Source organism: Bos mutus, chromosome 9 (genome assembly GCF_027580195.1).
Source record: "Bos mutus isolate GX-2022 chromosome 9, NWIPB_WYAK_1.1, whole genome shotgun sequence".
Taxonomy (NCBI): Eukaryota; Metazoa; Chordata; class Mammalia; order Artiodactyla; family Bovidae; genus Bos; species Bos mutus.
In genome coordinates, this window is record NC_091625.1 from 75,243,103 (window position 1) to 75,250,944 (window position 7,842).

The 7,842-nt window shown below is 38.3% G+C and overlaps 1 non-coding gene across 1 annotated transcript; it reads left to right on the forward strand.

Annotated features, from left to right (window-relative positions):
• The first annotated feature begins 233 nt into the window (after positions 1-233).
• Positions 234-305, forward strand: TRNAG-CCC (transfer RNA glycine (anticodon CCC)). The gene has a single exon. It is a non-coding gene; the product is annotated as a tRNA-Gly (tRNA).
• Positions 306-7,842: the final 7,537 nt, after the last annotated feature.

Here is a 7,842-nt window from a genome sequence, read left to right on the forward strand (position 1 = left end):
TTTTTTGCAGGAGAAGAAAAGACACATAATTCATTCTGATTTCTTGAACTTCTCTCATCAAAAGAACATTAAGATGTTTTGAATATATCTCAGAAGAACCCAATTTTCACATTTTTCGATGTGCCGTCTCAACTAGTAATAACACTAGCAACTCTGGTTTGGGGACCACAGAAACAGGACATACACTGCACCCTTCACTGACTCTGCCCACAAAGTTAACCAACAGTGGGACTTCCCTGGTGGTCCAGTGGCTAAGACACCTCACTCCCAATGAAGGGGCCCAGGTTTGATCCCTGGTCAGGGAACTAGACCCCACATGCCACAATTAAAGACTCCACAGGCTGCAACTAAGACCTGGCAGAACCACATAAGTAACTATTTTAAGAATAGCCAACAGGAAATATGGTCCTCATAAATGACCATTAGTGAGGCATGGTGTATGCACTGTTCTAGGGAAATGTGAGTTTCCTCTGTAAGAAAACTCAGGAATGTGGTGATTTCCTGTCCCCCTATTCACTGGGCCCTTGGACAGTGTCCATTTTATGTTCTTAGGTGGAAATCTTTGTTTAGTTTGACAGAGCACAAAATATGCTTATGAACAGAGTGCTTACTGGATTTTTCCTATGATCATAGTACAGCTCAAAAGAACTTTGTTCAGAATTCAGCTAATTTTCCTTTTCTTTCTTTCTCTCTTTTTTCCCCCTATAACCATTGTTGGGATGTCAAATGGGCATCTCTCTCATCTCCCAGATTGATGGCATCGTCTAGGACTTCCCACATAGACAAGATAAACGAAAGGCTTCCATGGACAGGTATGTAACTGTGGAGACAGCAGCGCTGCAAAAGAGGCCTCCTGATCAAAAAGAATGTCTGTCCCACAGTCAACTCTCCGACTCTGCAGTCACCTTTGACATGACTTACTGAATAGGAGTTTGTTTTCCAATTTCCATGGTTCAGACATAGGCCATGCAAAGTAAATACTAGTAAATGAGCAACAGTAGGTTCAAAGGAACATAAGACTAGAAGCCCTCCTCCTTTGGAAGACGGTTTGGGGAACATTCACATATGAATCAATCTGTTTGCGGTCTTTGAAGTGACTTTGATTAAGAGTTGTGGCCCCAATAGAAGTGAAATGGGTGGGGCCATCAAAGGAACTGACAGTTTCCATATGGATGCTGAGGCTCACACCACATCCAGAGAAAGCCCAGGTAATGGCCCTGTGCACAGAATGCATTCAGCTTCAGAAAAACGAACCAGAAACTCACTACTCTTGGAGATTTCTTGGGAGTGGGTTTTATTTGAAGGAAAGAAAATATGCTATAAGATTTCAAGTTCCTACTGATCAGTGTTGAATTGAATTAATACCTAGTCCATTAAAATTTTTTCAGTGCTGTCTAATGAACAGAAAGTGATAACTTCCTTTGAAAAAGCAAGCACTTTGTGTATTTCCAATAGATACCATCTATGTTTATGAATGAAACCACAAATAATAATTAATACCCAAAATTGTAGGGACCACATAAAATCAAATACAATCCACTACACTCTCCCTGATTTTATTAGAAGACAGTTAATGAATATCTAAACTTTATAAACTTACTAGAACAGAATTCAACAACCTTTTGAATTCTGAATGAGAAGGAAAATAACAATTTGTTGAAAAACTAAAATATCTACCCACTCCACTTAAATAGAGGAAACCTGAAAATCATTGAAGAACCCATTCTTTTGCTTTTGGTCTTTGAATTCAAGTCACTCTAAAATTTGTATCTGAATAGTTCATGTTTTCCACTTGACTTTAATATTTTCTTCATTTTAAAATACTCTTAACTGCCTAATGCTACAAACTGCAGACTTACCTTTTAATTCTTGAAAAAATTAATTACTTTTTATTATTACCTTTTAATTCTCAAACAAACATTAATTGATTTTGGAGGCCAAACAAAAGGGAAAATTTGAGACCAGCAATGCAGTTGGCATAGTGGCTTTGTAATCAGAGAGAAATTAATAATTAAGTCACTTGGGCCAGTTATTCCATCTTTTGGAACCTTAGTTTCATCATATGAAAAATGGAAACATAATATATCTTCCTGAGTTGTTACGAAGATTAGATATAAAAACTGAACCATAAGCTCTGCAGTTATTTATTAAAAAATTATAATTACTCCTATTAAATTTCTTAGGAATTTTCTAAAAATCTCCTATTTTCTGATTGTCATCAGGTCTACAACCTGTTTCCTATGATGGGTTCTGTCTTGGGATTGCATTACATCTCATACCCATGTTTCCAGTTTTCATGGGATTTGAATCATAACTACAGGCATACACAATTAATTTTTAAACTAATATCTCAGGGTTGATCATTTATACTATTAATAATAACTATGATGAATATCTTCTAGAATGATTTAAAACAGACATGAAAAATAGGACTACATCATTATTGGCTCAAAATGTAACGAGGACAAACACATTCTATTCTAATATTTAAATTGTTACCCAACTTGATTCAGAAGGAGTAAGAAATCTCCAGCTAGTATGGGAAAATCACAGTCTCTTTTTCTCTGCAGTGGAGATCTGAAATTCATTATATTTTTCAGTCCTCCTCCTGAGGTACCATTTCTGGCAGACTCTGGTCCTTTTCATCTATGACCATAAAAGAGCAAATGCTGCTGCCTCAACAAATTTTGTTTTCTAAAAGACTGAAAGATCTTTTACATTTTAAGAAAAAATATTGACTGATAGTTGTAGGAGTATTTAGGAGATCCCGAGGGCCCCAAAAGAATGTTACTCTGAGCACTCATATAATTGCTGAGCAACACTTATTAATACATATTCATATAGTCAGCCACTTACTATCCAAGTGCCAAAGCTTTGGTCCTCTGAGCCTACCCAGGTGAGACCTAGCAGAGTTGGTGCCTAAGGTCTCTCTGTGCAGGTTGTATAAAGGAAATCTAGATCAAAAGTTTACTAGTTGGCTGTTTGTTTACACTGAATTTATGAAGGGTAGAGAAGCTTAGAAAACTTGAGTCTTTTCATTGAGTAATATGCCCAGTGAAGTGTTTGCCAGGATGGCTGTTAGAATCCCTTCCCAGTTCACCAGTTTGCCCTCATAAATTCTAACCAAAATGGACTTGAATGCACTTTGTGTCCAAGACGAGTTATCTCAGACCCTAATACCACCCTGCTCCCAAAATGTCTTTCCTGTAAGAAATTAAGAATACCTTTGTAATTCACGAACACTTCCAGTAGACTTTCGAATCGTTGAACGTAAGAATGATGCTCTTTTCTTTCATCATATCTCCATGTTTCTACATGTTAAAAAAACACACAAAACCTCTGATATAAAAAAGTAAAATATTTTAAGTAACCATTAAAAGTTCAGAAGGACAGGATGAGACAAAAAGGAAGAATCATCTTTTACACACTTTACTAATGAGAGAAGAATTTCAGAAAACTATACTCTTGATTTGACAGAGACCAGAGTTGGAGGAGGATTCATTTAGAGATAAAACCTAGTAAAGCAAGGATCAGAAGAACAGACCCACAGAGGTAATCAGTACTCAATAAGATAGGAGAAGAGAAAAAGTAAAGAGATTTTTTGGAGTGGATGGCCTGTTGTGATCTCCTAAAACCAGGAGAATGGGGCAAGTTCCTGTGTAAAGGAGGAAGAGGAGAGAGAGTGCCTTTGCTAGGTAGAGCTGCGTCATAGCCATTTGTTTTACCTATTTCAGCCATTACCTATAGAAAAAGAAAAAGCTGTGCTCTGTTCACTTGTGTCCATCTGCTTCATTAGCTTAAAGAACATTTCCATTAAAGCTTTACTTGGCAATTACAGTTATCATTGTAATTGGGAACTATTCATATTAGTGGAAACCTAATTATTGTTTGCTGCTAAATAATCCCTATGATCCCTAAGATTCTCGATAATTCCGGCTTTTTAAGATAATGCTTGAATTTGAAATGTTTGGCTTTGACATACAGTCTTCTAACATGCAGAACTGATCCCATTGAATCAGTTCTTTAGTTCAGATGTGGCTACATCTTAATTTGTATAATATCTTTTCATAGTTTACAAATTGATCTACATGATCTTTATTTTTACAGTGAGAGATAGCTCATATACTGATTTTATAGATAAGTAAACTGAGGCACAAAATAAGTGGCAAAGGGAGAACTCAAGCCAGACTTTCTGGCTCAAATTTGACATTCCTTGTGCCAACTAGTATATGAATTAAATGTACCAGATACCTCCTTTCCATTAATCTACAGACAGGTTTCATGGTGACTGTTCTTGGTATTGAGTAGGCAGAATTACATAACACTGTCCTAATGTCTTCCTGAAATTTATTCTAAAAACTACTCCAAGGGTAGGGAAGGCCACCATCCTTGAATGATGTGACACCACTGATTGACAAAGACTCGGCTCAGACCTTGGGAAGAGCCGGGGGGATAACAAGCCAAGTCACAGTCCAAATTAGTGCAGCCTCTCCTACAGCAGGATGAACACAATGTGGTCTTTGACCAACCTTTCAAAGCCCCGTGTAGCTTGAGCTCTGATGGCGCTTGTTAAAGAAGGGCAGGGCGGTGCCGAGCTGACAGCCTGGAACACTGACCCAAACACTGCAAATTGACGTGTAAATCACCCTCTGACTAGGGGTCTCGAACTTGGCAAAGGAAATGTCATCTCCAGATTCTGCCCGTCATGTGTTTATGCAGAAATGGCCCTCCAGGTGCCTCTCCATCTCTACAGACGAGTGACATGGTGCTGGTAGAAATAACATTTTTGGAGTTTATTCCCAAGACTGGCTGTAACTTTTTTTTAAACATTACTTTTATCTGAAATTCAAACACATTTTCCCTTTTAAATGCCGTATATCTCTATATCCAGAAGACAGGAAGCAGAGAACAATATCCAGTCAATGCATCAAATATCATACGCCCTTGCCAGGCTGAAGTTCTTCTCTACCGCCTCTGTAGCTGCTGGCCTCAGGGCTGTCTCTCTCTCTCCCCAGATCCTTGTTTTACCTTTCAGGACTTCTTGGTTGGGCTCTTCCTCATGCAGGTGATTTGACCAAGATCTCATAGTATCCTGAAATGTTCAGTCTATCCATGAGTGGCCTGTTGCTTCTCCTTTCACTGATCATTCCTAATAATAGAGAGAAATGAAATTAAAAGTCAGCCATTCCTGATAATAACAGCAATTCTTGAAAATATTGACAAGGAAGAAGTCATGATGTATGTTTACATACACGGTCAAAAGGTACGAACTTCTAGGTATAAAATAAAGAAATTATGGGCATGTAATATACAGCATGGTGACTGTCATCAGTAATACTGTATTATACATTTGAAAAATGCTAAAAGAGTAGATTTTAAAATTCTTGTTAGGAGAAAAAATTTGTAACTGGTGATGGATGTTAACTAAATTTTTTTGTGAGCATTTTGCAATACATATAAATACCGAGAGTTGTCGTATTGTACGCCTGAAACTAATACAATGTTATATGTTGGCTATACTAAAAAACAAACAAAAAGATGTATGTCTAATATGAAGCTTTTTTGTATTTTCTATTTTCATTCCTATTTACCTGGCCAATCAAGAGTTGTCCATACTAGTGACTCTTAAATGTGCCTATGAATGTCTGGATACTTTTCATTCAGTAGATCTGGGTTCTGAATTTCTAAGACATTGCTTGGTGATAATGATGCTGTTGGTCCATGGATCTCAGTTTGGGTAGCATGCACCTGTATATTGCATATTAGCAGAACAAAGAGTATGAGGGATTGTGTGTGGTAAAGATAATATAATTCAGATTCTTCTGATAATTTATAAATATCTAGGCAAAATGCCTTCCCAGGTGGTGCTAGTGGTAAGGAACCTGCCTGTTGGTGCAGGAGAGAAAGCAGATGCAGATTTGATCCCTGGGTAGGAAAGATCCCCTGGAGGAGGGCATGGCAACTCTCTCTAGTATTCTTGCCTGGGAAATCCCGTGGACAGAGCAGCCTGATGGGTTATAATCTATAGGGTCACAGTGAATCAGACATGTCTGAAGCAACTTAGCACACACAAACTGGCAAAATAGAGTCTATACTACTGGAAATCCAATCATATTTTAAGAATGCCTATTGGTTTATAATCAGTAAGTATCAAAATAAATGAGAGCTAAATTTTCCAAATTTTTTTCCCTTAGTTTGCAAGATACAGACAATTCTCAGTTTGTAAACAAAGTACTAGGATGTCCTCTTTTTAAAACTGATTTTTTAAGTAACAAAATTTAGAATGGAAGTATAAAAGTAGGAGCCATATTGAGACCTAAGTTGACGTAAACTGAGTGCAGCTATGGGGCTTTCATCACATCTTGAAAGGTCTCCCCCTAGACCTCTCAGGTCAAATCAGCTTGCCACAACCTCCGAGAGTGGAAGAGCCTTTCCCTAGCAACAGTTAGTATTATTTAGAATATTGAATACCTCTATTCAATATTTCCAAAAAAATAATTCTCATTGCTACTATGAAATGCAAATGTTTTTTGTTAATTGAATCATCATATAGTATCTTTTAAAAAAATAATTTGATAGTTTAATTTATTTATATATTTATTTTGGCCATGCTGGATCTTCATTGTGGCACACTGGCTTCTCTAGTTGTGGTACGGAGGCTTTATTGCCCCAAGGCATGTGGAATCTTAGTTCCCCAACGAGGGATGGATCCTGAATCCTGTCCTCTGCATCGGAAGGCAGATTCTTTACCACTGGACCACCAGGGAAGTGCCTACATATGGTTTCTTAATATTACATTCAGTTTTCAGTGATAGGAATTCAGATTGTTCAACAAATATTTATCAGTTCAGTTCAGTTACTCAGTCATGTCCGACTCTTTGCGATCCTATGAACCGATGCACACCATGCCTCCCTGTCCATCACTAACTCCCGGAGTTCATCCAAACCCATGCCCATTGAGTCGGTGATACCATCCAACCATCTCATCCTCTACTGTCCCCTTCTCCTCCTGCCCTCAGTCTTTCCCAGCATCAGGGTCTTTTCAAATGAGTCAGCTCTTCACATCAGGTGGCCAGAGTATTGGAGTTTCAGCTCCAACATCAGTCCTTCCAATGAACACCCAGGACTGATCTCCTTTAGAATGGACTGGTTGGATCTCCTTGCAGGACTCTCAAGAGTCTTCTCCAACATCAGAGTTCAAACGCATCAATTCTTTTGCATTCAGCTTTCTTTATAGTCCAACTCTCACATCCATACATGACCACTGGAAAAACCATAGCCTTGACTAGACAGACATTTGTTGACAAAGTAATGTCTCTGCTTTTTAATATGCTGTCTAGGTTGGTCATAACTTTCCTTCCAAGGAGTAAGTGTCTTAATTTCATGGCTGCAATCACAATCTACAGTGATTTTGGAGCTCAGAAAAAAATTCTGACACTGTTTCCCCATCTGTTTGCCCTGAAGTGATGGGACCAGATGCCATGATCTTCATTTTCTGAATGTTGAGCTTTAAGCCAACGTTTTCACTCTCCACTTTCACTTTCATCAAGAGGCTCTTTAGTTCTTCTTCACTTTCTGCCATAAGGGTGGTGTCATCTGCATATCTGAGGTTATTGATATTTCTCCCAGCAATCTTGATTCCAGCTTGTGCTTCTTCCAGCCCAGCGTTTCTCATGATGTATTCTGCATATAAGTTAAATAAGCAGGGTGACAATATACAGCCTTGACGTACTCCTTTTCCTATTTGGAACCAGTCTGTTGTTCCATGTGCAGTTCTAACTGTTGCTTCCTGACCTGCATCCAGATTTCTCAAGAGGCATGTTAGGTGGTCTGGTATTCCCA